Source organism: Cottoperca gobio, chromosome 14 (assembly GCF_900634415.1).
Source record: "Cottoperca gobio chromosome 14, fCotGob3.1, whole genome shotgun sequence".
Lineage (NCBI taxonomy): Eukaryota > Metazoa > Chordata > Actinopteri > Perciformes > Bovichtidae > Cottoperca > Cottoperca gobio.
Window position 1 is genome coordinate 13,267,103 of NC_041368.1, and position 12,028 is coordinate 13,279,130.

A 12,028-nucleotide genomic window follows, 5' to 3' on the forward strand; every position below is an offset into this window, starting at 1 on the left:
GGCCATTGTGTGCTCAGCACCCATTACTCATACAGAGGGACATGGATGACAACTTAAATCACACCTGACAGGGAGATGGATATTAATATAAGCCATTAACTGTGTAACACATCAATGTCTATGGTCAGTGAAACAATTCATATTGAGTGTTGATTATCTTAAATGAGGATCTCAGAGGGACAAATAAATAGGACTCTCTCTTTGGTTCCCCTGTGCTCATCATAAGGTTGGGTTGTCTGCTCAATGTAAGGAAGTTTCCAGCAGATTCAAACCAGCATGAGGAGGCTATTTCCTTAGGGTAACATTAGCTTTTTACTTCTGCAGATCGCAGTCGCGGTACGCTGATAACTTCCGGGTTGCCCTACAAAAATACATCATCCCTGCAACACTTAATTATGTAATTTCATGAAACAAATTGTAAAACAGAGTAGTTAACATTGTGGCCTCTTGGTTGACTGTGAAACAGCAAACAAATGGACCACTGCTCTGAACTGTGTATAAAAGCCTCCTGAGGCTGGGAATATCCTCCTACTCAGCTACAATCTCAATGACCTCCTTTAAGGAGATGGAGTATTTCCAGACTCTGTCAGCTCTGCCTGCTGAACAAGTGGGCTGTTCACTCACATTTAAAAACCATGTCTCAGAACGTCAGGCAAGTTTTGTTCAGCAATGTATCTTTTTGAGAAACGTTCATCAGAAATAAAACAAATGTACGGTTGAAATGATGTTTTATTGTTTCTTCATTTGTTTTATTAGATGTTACATGGACAGAGTTACATGGATGACATTCACACAAGCTTGTGAAATGTGTTCAGATGCAAGCATTTCTTTTGGCAGTAACAAGAGGAAACAAATGTTTTGCGCAAAGAGAGGACATTAGCTTTGCATATACACAAATTTACTGCTATTTCATATTTATAAGTATACATTATGTTATATATATATATATATATATATATATATATATATATATATATATATATGTATATATGTTTTACAACAGGGAAATTAATTAACAAGAAAACACTGGATTTCTTTTCTAATCTTTTAGGATGTTTTTAGATTGTGCTTAACGTTTTTTTATATATAGCATTAAACAACACATTGCATAATTGTGGCTATAACTACACAAGAAGTACACCTTATATCATTACATAATGTTACATGCAATAACGCAAACAAAATAAAGAGATTAAAGAAAAGGAAAGAAAATGTCTATATCTGTATTTATACAAGCAAAATATACAATAAAGTTTTTCCATTAAATTACCAAATGTAGAGGATGTTTCAAGGAACAGGTAAATATAGCATAGTTTATGTTTGAATACATGTATTATTCATCGGCCTCCAATTCCACTTGTCATTTCTTATAGGTTTATTGAAAACTATGAATATGTGTTAAACGTATGTGCTGTAATGCAAATGTCTGAGTGTAGATCTTTACTGAGCAACAACTGAGGGAGCCCAAGAAAGGTGTTAGAGGGGACATATTATAGGTCATTTTCAGGTTTATACTTGGATTTTGGATTTTTACTAAAACATGTAATCAACCTCTGTCTGAAACAGCACGTTTGTATATTCCCATGAGCCAGTATGTTGACATTCAGCCAACTCTGAATGGCTTGTTGAATCAAATGTTTTCTGACCTATGGCAGGCCACAAAAAACAGGACTGGGTTTTCTTTTTTCACAGTTTGTTTGGAAACCCAATTGTATGTACACAAGTGCTGAACAAGTGAGTTGTTCATGACATGTCCCCTTTAACTAGAGACAGGCTATCAACATGAATCCAGAAAGTCTCACATTTTTAATTCAGAGGTTAAGTCTGAACCACGGACAAATTGTTTCATTGAACTTTTCATAATAAATAAAGATAAAAGTAAGCTAATTTATGGTATCAGACACAGTGATGTTTCATGTTTCTGTCACAGCTTTGTTCGCTCTCCTTTCAAAATCTCGTCTGGAAGCCCTCCTGCCCAGGGGTGCCCCTCGGCCCTGCCCTGCCCTTGTCCTTCACCGGGCTGCAGCCCACTTATGAAGTTGTTGAGCATCCGCTCAGCTGACTGTAGGCCGGCCAGGCTGCTATCCGCCTCGGACGGCCTCGCAATAGCGCCGCTCTCGTTGCTTGTTCTCCAGTGATGGATGATCTCATTATCTAAATCCTCGATAGCTTCGTCCCGTTGGTGGTGCAAGTCCAGGCCTCTTAGCTCCTTCTCCATGTGATGGCGTGCCAGAGGTATTTCCTCCAGGCTAGCTGACCGGATCAGGATGGCAGAGCCCAGGTTTGGACTTGTGGTGATCCTGTAAGTGCCCTCATCTGTCAAGCCATCAGACAGTTCCTTATTGTGGATGGTGAACTGGAGATGAGGTATCGGCATGGGGCGCGAAGAGTGTCGTCTGACAATTTCCTCGCCCCCTGACTCGCTGTCTTTGTCTACATCTGCATCCTGGTGTCTCCATACTTGACGTCTGTTCGATCCTGTCAGTATAAATCGTGGGGTATCATCTCCCATCTCTGACCAGTCAGATTCTTCCTCCTCTGGAACTGGCCCCAGACATTGCTCCTGCCCGGCATTGGTATTTTCATAGTTATGGCTGTCCATGAACTCAGCCGGAGGGGGGGTGATGGGAGGAACCGCCTGATTCATGGCATCACCTGACTGAAAATAGAGGTCAGTTTTGTGTAGCACTGATGTTAACTACAGTAAGTAGAGGTTTCAAATTGATCCGTTTATTGATTAAATGATGCTTTTTGTTTTTGTACAAAAAAGCGAAAACATACAAATACTGAAATCTGAATTAGCACTAAACAATTTCACAGAGGCTTATCAATATTGTATTATTTCTTGGTCTGTCTATTCTTGCCCATAGAGGGTTAAACAGAAATCATAAGGAATACCAGAATATTTTTCAGTCATTGTGGTGGTGCCCTTCTCCGGTTTCTCTCCCCTGCCTCTGAATGTGTTTGAGAAGCCACTGTCTACCTAGAATTTAAGAAGGAGGTAAAGATCTTACATTGAATGTTTCCACACTGTTGGCAAATTTTGCATCAGCGAGGTGCTCTGTCAGTGCTGAAATACGCCGGTTCAACCTCTCACGTTCTCCTTCCATACTCTGAGACTGACACAGAGAGTACAGGAAGCACAGCTGTCACATGTAAACATTCAGTAAGAGGGGAATGTACGTCACACTATCCCCTCCGAAGACTTAGAATAACTATTATTGCTTAGTCAAACTTAATAATTCAGCAGAAAAATGCTCCTTGACAAAATGTATTTCTACAACCATTTTCCTGTTTCTGATAATTCAAGCTCACGCACAAGAAACATAGAAAGGTGTCCAATCTCACCACTGAATGAAGCTTATGCTCTAGATCACTATTAGTCTGTTGTGTGGAGGAGCACTTCTCGTTTAGTCTAAAATAAGGCACAGACACAGAGAGAGAGAGATGTTACTCAACAATACATTGCAGTAAACACGCACATTGTATAAAACAGAAACAGAATAATCATATTTTTGAGGAACCCCAAACTGTTTTTTAAAAAGTATACGTTGATATTCAAGTGTTGTCAAGTGTTTGGAACCAAAGCAATAACATAGTATAGACTGGAAAAAGAATACAAGGATTTTGTTTATTTGAATGATCTGTGTCATATGTATCGTGCCAGCAGGAGGTTAATCTCCACCAGAAAGACAAAAAGTGTTTTCTTTACATTACCTACTGAACCTCTCTGTGAGGTTGCTGAGCTCCATACGTGTCCTCTGAAGTTCTGCCTCCAAAAGCTTTTGGCTGCTCATGAATTCCTCTCCTAAACACTCCATCCTCACTGCTGTCTTCAGCAAACTTTGATGCAGACCTTCATTCTGCTCCTGTAGCATCCTATCAAGATAGATACACAAAAGAGAAATACAAAGAAAATGAACATGAGCATTTGATGAATTCATTGAATAATTCTTAATCTTTTCTATCACTGCTCTCATTACTCTCATTTTACACATTGGGCGTAATATTACACAATGTTTTGTATGATATTCACATCCAAAACTATTTGAGTGTGCAGCCATTTAATCTATGTACAATGTCACAGTTATGGTTGTCACTTGGAATATTACCAGTTAACAAACCCAAAAGAATTGCATCATACGTACATGATTTTACCAAGTCCATGTGCCTTTTCCTGTATGAAAGAAAACAAAATGACTTACAAAATAAATACTATTGATGATGCCTAGAAATAGCTGGAAAATTAAAGAAGACTGAAGAACATCACTTGGGAATGTCAATTGGATAAACATTAGTTTGTTCATGATAACCAATCTATTGTTCAGTAATGACTTATCTAGTGTCAACTGTGACATGCACACTGGTGCCCAAATCAATAGGCAAGCAAATGAGTGGAACATTATTAGATAACCAGTTAATCAAGCATGTATAACAAAGGCAACTATTGACTTGCCAATAATCACTTTATGAAGATACTGTCATAGGGGATTACATGAATGAGTATATGCTTAAACCCAAGAGAAAGGCCATACTTTATGTAATGATGAGCCAGTGAAGCTCGTCTGTTCCTCGTCCTGACTCGAGGGGCTAGTGTTCCTGAGTAAATCCTGCCTTGCTAGAGAGAGACTCCAGCTGCGTGTGAAGGGGGGCTGCCAGTAGCATGCCCCTTTACATGAGTGTTGTGTTCATCGTGGTCAAGATCATTGTTTGTGGAGTGGGGCTGGTTGAGAAGTGATTCAGTGGGAGGTCCTGGGTTATTACTTGTGCCAAAGTAATCTCCATGGTGATGCTGATGGCCTGAACTGTGATGGTCTCCATGGTGATGCTGATGGCCTGAACTGTGGTGGTCTCCGTGGTGATGTGGATGTGATTCACTGTGGTGGTCTCCATGGTGATGTGGATGTGATTCACTGTGGTGGTCTCCATGGTGATGTGGATGTGATTCACTGTGGTGGTCTCCATGGTGATGCCGATGGCCTGAACTGTGGTGGTCTCCATGGTGATGCAGATGTGATTCACTATGGTGGTCTCCATGGTGATCCAGATGTGATTCACTGGGCTGGTCTCCATGGTGATGCAGATGTGATTCACTGGGCTGGTCTCCATGGTGACGCTGATGGTCTGAACTGGGCTGGTCTCCATGGTGATGTGGATGTGATTCACTGTGGTGATCTCCATGGTGATGCTTTTTGCCTGGACTGTGGTGGTCTCCATGGTGATGCGGATGGTCTGGACTGTTGTGGTCTCCATGGTGATTCTGATGAGTTTTGCTGTGGTGGTCTCCATGGTGATGTGGATGTGATTCACTGTGGTGGTCTCCATGGTGATGTGAATGTGATTCACTGTGGTGGTCTCCATGGTGATGCTGATGGTCTGGACTGTGGTGGTCTCCATGGTGATGTGGATGTGATTCACTGTGGTGGTCTCCATGGTGATGTGGATGTGATTCACTGTGGTGGTCTCCATGGTGATGCTGATGGTCTGGACTGTGGTGGTCTCCATGGTGATGTGGATGTGATTCACTGTGGTGGTCTCCATGGTGATGTATATGAGATGTACTGTGTTCGTCTCCATGGTGATTGGTTTGGCTCTGGTGTCCATGGTGACGTGGTGTAATAGGGTGTTCAATTTTTGAATGGTTGCTATGGCGGCGGTGACCTGAACTGTGATAGTCTCCATGGTGATCTGTTGGGGTGTGATTACCTTTATGGTGATGAGTTGAGATGTGGTGGTTTCCATGGTGATGGTGACTAGAGGGGCTATGATGGCTGCCATGGTGATGGCAAAGAGTTGCACTGTGGTGGTCTCCATGGTGATGATTTGGGCTGTAGTGGTCTACATGATGATGGTCTCCATAGTGATGGTGACGGGGAGTATTGTCATTGTCTTTGTGTTGATGAGAAGTGTTGACGTGGTCACCATGGCGATAAGTGGGGCTACGGTGATCTTCATCATGATGGACAGGACTGTGGTGGTGTCCGTGGTGATGGTGATGACTTGGATTGTGGTGGTGTCCGTGGTGATGGTGATAACATGGGCTATTGAAGTCACTATGGGGATGATGATGACTAGAAGTGTGATGGTCTCCTTGGTTACGGTGGTGAGAATGAGAAAGTCGAGAAGAGTGCTTGCTGGTATGGGAGAACTTGCTGGAGGTAGCTGAGTCTGCACTGGCATGCCGAATCCTCTGCTGTGTGTGTTTCTCACTGCTGCTTTTTCCCTTATTGGATCTAATGGAGATCTGTCCTGGACTGCTGGGTCTTTTAGCATCTGTAACCCCAAGAGTGGTGAGTCTCATCGGGCTGAGCACCTGCCGAGTGATCTCATTAAGGAAGGCAGAGAACTTCATTTTTTCCTTCATTAAATTCTTCTTGGCTTCACCATTTCTCCTCTCTTGTTCATTTCCAACTTCATCTCCATGCCGTTCTCTTTCTTTGGGTCTAGTGAGAGCCTCCATTGATTTGGATTTGCGGACACTTCCATCTTTTCCTAAGCCTCTTGTAGTCCTCTGCTTGTTCTTCAGGGTGCCATGAGTAGGGCCACTGTGAGAGGACTTGCTTTTCACAAGTTTTTGTTTGGCAGAGAGCCTGTGTTGATTATCTCTTTTTCCTATCAAAGGGGCTGTGTCATCTGCTTCTTCAAAGTACTTGTGTTTTCTGGAAATATCAGCACAGGACTGTGAATGCTGGGGCTTCTTAAGAGGATATCTGTCCGAACACTTACTGCTGGTCTCAGAGGACAGGCTAGTGGAAGAGGAAGATTTTGAAGAGGAGGAAGAAAAGGAAGAGGAGGTGGAAGAAGAAGAAGAGGAGGAGGAGGGTGCTGATGAAGATGATAAAGTAGAAGAAGATGAAGAAGAGGAGGAAGATGAAGAGGAACCAGTTGAGGAATTCAAGGGAGTTTCTGAAAGAGAAACATGGCGATGGTTTTGCTTGTGACGGTGATGCTGATGGTGATGGTGAGAATGAAGAGTCTTGTCATCATCACGATGTTGATGGTCGGGGGGATGATCACTGAAGATGCTCTCCTCTTCTGTTGAATGGGTGCTATTTTTAAAAAGAAAACATGGATTATAAAGACAAACTGGATACCAAAACGGGGATGAGACAAGTTAATTATAATGATAATTATTTTTAATAGGAGTGCAAATTTATGAATCAAACTCGGTAACACTTTCTATAAAGACCACATCTATAGTGAATCATAATGCATTTATGACTACATTCATAAACTCACATGTTTACTAATGCACTATACCAACAGTTATAAAACATTATAGATACAATAAATCACTACTGTCATGGATGCTCTTGACTAGTTATTAACTACTAGAGGTTGACTCATAGGGCTTATAATGCATTATGACTACCAATACTCAGCTACACACATCAACAATCAACTGTAGTAAGAAAGTACATATTGATGCATCTATAATAATAATAATGCACAATGCTTCATCATAATGTTCACCATAAAGTCACGTATAATTTATTATATTTTATTGATATAGTGCATCAGAATGCATTTTGTGTGAAAGATTGTATTCATAAATCATTATGAATCCATTATAATTCACTCAGAATGCTCTATAGACCCAAAAGTCTTATAACAAATAAGCTCAGAATCCTTCTTAGTAAAACATTAAAAAATTAAAATAAAAGCAGAAGGTTCAGATATCTAAAATTAAGCACATATTCTATACACGAGGAAAGTAAACAGTGGAAAAAATGTCAAAACTTACTCATGGCTATCATTGTCATCTGATAGATGTAACTTTTGAGGATGACGATGATGCTTCGTTTGTTTAGATTTTGAGTGAGCAGTCTTTCCGTGCTTGTGGTCTTTTTCTTGATGGTCGCCCATTTCAGACTTGTGTCCTTTGACGCCTCCGGTGTCCTGATGACAATGTGAAGGTCTGGAATATTTCTCCATCAACCGGCGCTGCAGCTCAGAATTGTCCTTTAGAAACTGGCACAATATTGATCCGTGGGGAAATGTGAACAATGTGACAATTTGTTTACAGTAAAAGAAACATGGTAATACTTAAATGTTAATGAAATGTGGTAAATTAGGAAAAACATAGTGATTATGTAATATATGATTAATAATCACTACTTTATATAACTATTCTGGTTCTCTACAGCAGTAACATGAATGCTTATCAGGTTTATGCACATTTCTAAACTGTACTAAAGTATTAATAAATTAAAAAAACGAAGTAATGTAGTGCTACATGCAGTGAAAAGGCAAAAGTAAAAAGTAACCCCATGCAGATTTCTTTGTGCAAAACGCAGCTTTTTAAAATGACATGAAATGCCATAATGCAAGTTCATTCTAGTTCAGAAAGCAGCGATATAGAAGTTAATTCAGATATGTTTCTAATCTACCATGCAGCCAACCTCTGTACTTACGTCCTCAAAGAAGCCACAGGAATGAGACAGACAGGAGTGTTCATTGGAACACAATAACTCTCTGTCTGTCTGTCTGTCTGTCTGTCTGTCTGTCTGTCTGTCTGTCTGTCTCTCTCTCTCTCTCTCTCTCTCTCTCTCTCTCTCTCTCTCTCTCTCTCTCTCTCTCTCTCTCTCTCTCTCTCTCTCTCTCTCTCTCTCTCTCTCTCTCTCTCTCTCATCAATGCACTGTTTAATTGAACTGGGAGGGACATGGCATCAATATATACTCCTGCGTCATCCAATGACAGAAGAGACAGTTGTTGCACGCAGCTACTTTGAAACTCCACTCTATAATGTACATGGCAGCTTATGCAAGTATGTTAAAGATACCAGCATGAATGAGTAACATACTTTACAGTATAACTTCAAATACAACAAACAGATCATCCATACACACTGTACATTTGAGCAAACTATATATAGGAGAGACCGGGGTTGGTTGGCACACAGCTATTTTCTGGTCCTTTGAAGGTCACAGAAACAAAAATGTCAAAATGTTTGATTTTTCCTCACCTGCACTCATAGTCACTCACTTTTTGTTGATGGTAACATTTCAGTTTTTATCAAAAGTAAAAAGTATTCTGTGGACTAAATGTATTCTAAAATTGTGTTAGACAGCGTTATTGGTCATGTGGGGGTTGGTTGGTACATATACCCATTAATAAAGCTGTTAATGTTTATTTTGTTGGGGCATTGTGAGAGATTAAAAACTATTTTGAAAGATTAAAAACAATGTTTATATTTTTATTTGATTATTATAATTGTTTTGAATGGTCAATTGCAAAAGTAATTCGACATTTCTACTAATGAATTGCTTAAAAATTTAATTTGCTATTAAAAAAGTACCAGATATTCTATTAAATGTTCATGTTTTCTGGTTCTTGTTTGAATTAAATGTTGAAATTATTTCTAATGGTTGCCACATTTTTTTGTACCAATAACATTTTAACGTTGTGCCAACCAACCCTACGTTGAAAGGAGCCAGTTGAGGTGGTTCGGGCATCTAGTAACGATGCCACCTGGGCGCCTCCCTAGGGAGGTGTTCCAGGCACGTCCAACTGGGAGGAGATCCCGGGGAAGACCCAGGACTCGGTGGAGAGATTATATCTCCTCACTGGCCTGGGAACGCCTCAGGATCCCCCAGTCGGAGCTGGAGGATGTGGCCCGGAGAAGAGAAGATTGGGGTTCCTTACTGGAGCTGCTGCCCCCGCGACCCGATCCCGGATAAGCGGTAGACGATGGATGGATGGATGGACAACCAACCCTGTGATGGCACACATTCACAACATGACATTGCTTATGAATCACTTAATTTTATAAATAATTTATGTACGTTACGATATAATTATTTATAGCTGAGACCTTAACCTTTCATTTGCTGCTGGTTAGAATAGTATAGCATTAATGATGCCAGAGAAATATTGCAAAGTGAAAAGGGTGCCAACCCACCCAGATCTCTCCAATATTAAAGATATCAAAATGTCTTATCTTTCCCAAATATTTCATCTAATCCACTCAAGAATATTTTAGTATTTTGTTTAATTAAATACTTAAACTGCCAAATAATGATGTATTAACATATTCTGTTAACAATTAAGCTTTCCAGAGAATTTAAGCATATCTCAATGATGTTTTATTTGGAGATGCCCTGAGCACATAATAATATATATATGTTGTCTTGATGTCGTAGTGTCTGTAGCAGCCAAAATAAACACTGTCTTCCAGCATTCAAGGGGTCCCTTCAGTGTTGCACATCTAAAGTAGCTGGTAAAGTGAGCTTGTATATCTTGAGGCATGGTAGTGGGTGGGTGTCAGATGTCACCCATATTTTCTTCTCGTATAACTTTGTAGAATATTCACAAACTTCTCTCTTTACAGTCAGAATACGTTAGTACTTGGCTTGCTTTGCTTGTGTGAGATATTCATGTGAAAAGGCCGAGATAAGAACCATAAAACTCTGAAGTATAAAAAAAATACTTACAATTTTACAAAGCGTTTTCCAACTATGATTGTCATCATGAGAACAGAGCAGAGGCACAGAAAAACTGTGCTGCCTACAGTATGCACGTCAAGTTATTGATCAGGATGTCCCTGTTATGTCAGTACAATGGGCAATCTAATAACTCAGAGCTATTGAGAAATACATTGAACTCCAATAGAGTGACAAAGGCAATTACACATCACAAGGCATTATGACGTTATACTAAACCACTCATGGCTTAAACCATTCTCTTATGTAAAGAAATATATCAGACAATACAAACTCCAGCTTTGTGTTGCATCCAAGTGCCAGATATGAAATATTTGTTGTAATTTTGCAGCACGTCTCTTCATTGCCGCCGGCAGCTTTCCCTGCATCAATGTAATATGGCTCAGAGCCACCGACAATCAATGGCAAACACACACGTCTGTGACAGTTTGGCAAACGCAATGGAAAGTTAGAAGAGGGAAATAACATTCGCACGTAAACACATGATGTGTTGGTGAATATGTAGAACACAGATGTCTACACTTGAAGGGGGTTATTATGAGGATTACCAAGGACAGCATGTGACAGTTACATCAAACAGGATGTTATCATAGGCCCAATAATGAATGCAGCACTCTCCATGCTCAAACACACTGCTCGCGTCCTATGGAATTAATTAATGAACGCATTTTTCACATTAAATTTATTGTTATAACTTTTGGGAAAATAACTCAAAATGTGTGACTAGGAAATGTGATAATTCTGTTTCAGCTGGATAAACATTTCCTTCTCGCAGCACACCGCTGTAGAGCGTCATACATACAGCAGCACACACCGCTGTAGAGCGTCATACATACAGCAGCACACACCGCTGTAGAGCGTCATACATACAGCAGCACACACCGCTGTAGAGCGTCATACATACAGCAGCACACACCGCTGTAGAGCGTCATACATACAGCAGCACACACCGCTGTAGAGCGTCATACATACAGCAGCACACACCGCTGTAGAGCGTCATACATACAGCAGCACACACCGCTGTAGAGCGTCATACATGCAGCAGCACACACCGCTGTAGAGCGTCATACATACAGCAGCACACACCGCTGTAGAGCGTCATACATACAGCAGCACACACCGCTGTAGAGCGTCATACATACAGCAGCACACACTGCTGTAGAGCGTCACACATACAGCAGCACACACCGCTGTAGAGCGTCATACATACAGCAGCACACACCGCTGTAGAATGGAGAAGCTAATTCTTTCATAGGGAACTTTACAACTATTAATTAATTGACCTGTGAGGTTTTCAATTCCAGTTGTCCATGCGTCACAAAAACATAATACTGTATTACATAAGCAAGCATGAAAACGCAGAGAATGGCTGCTCCACCAGGGGGAGTAGTGAGCAAGAATATTTAAAGCGAAGTGTCTGTGATGTCTCAGCGTCACAGTGAGTCCATTCGTCAGGTTTAGTCCAAGGGGCAGCTCGGTCTGCAGTTTCTCAGAGTAAAAGGTTAACATGATGTTCAGCACAAAGTGTATCTTATATCTAATTTTCCAAAAGAGAACTAGACATGACATTTTTCTTGATTTAGAT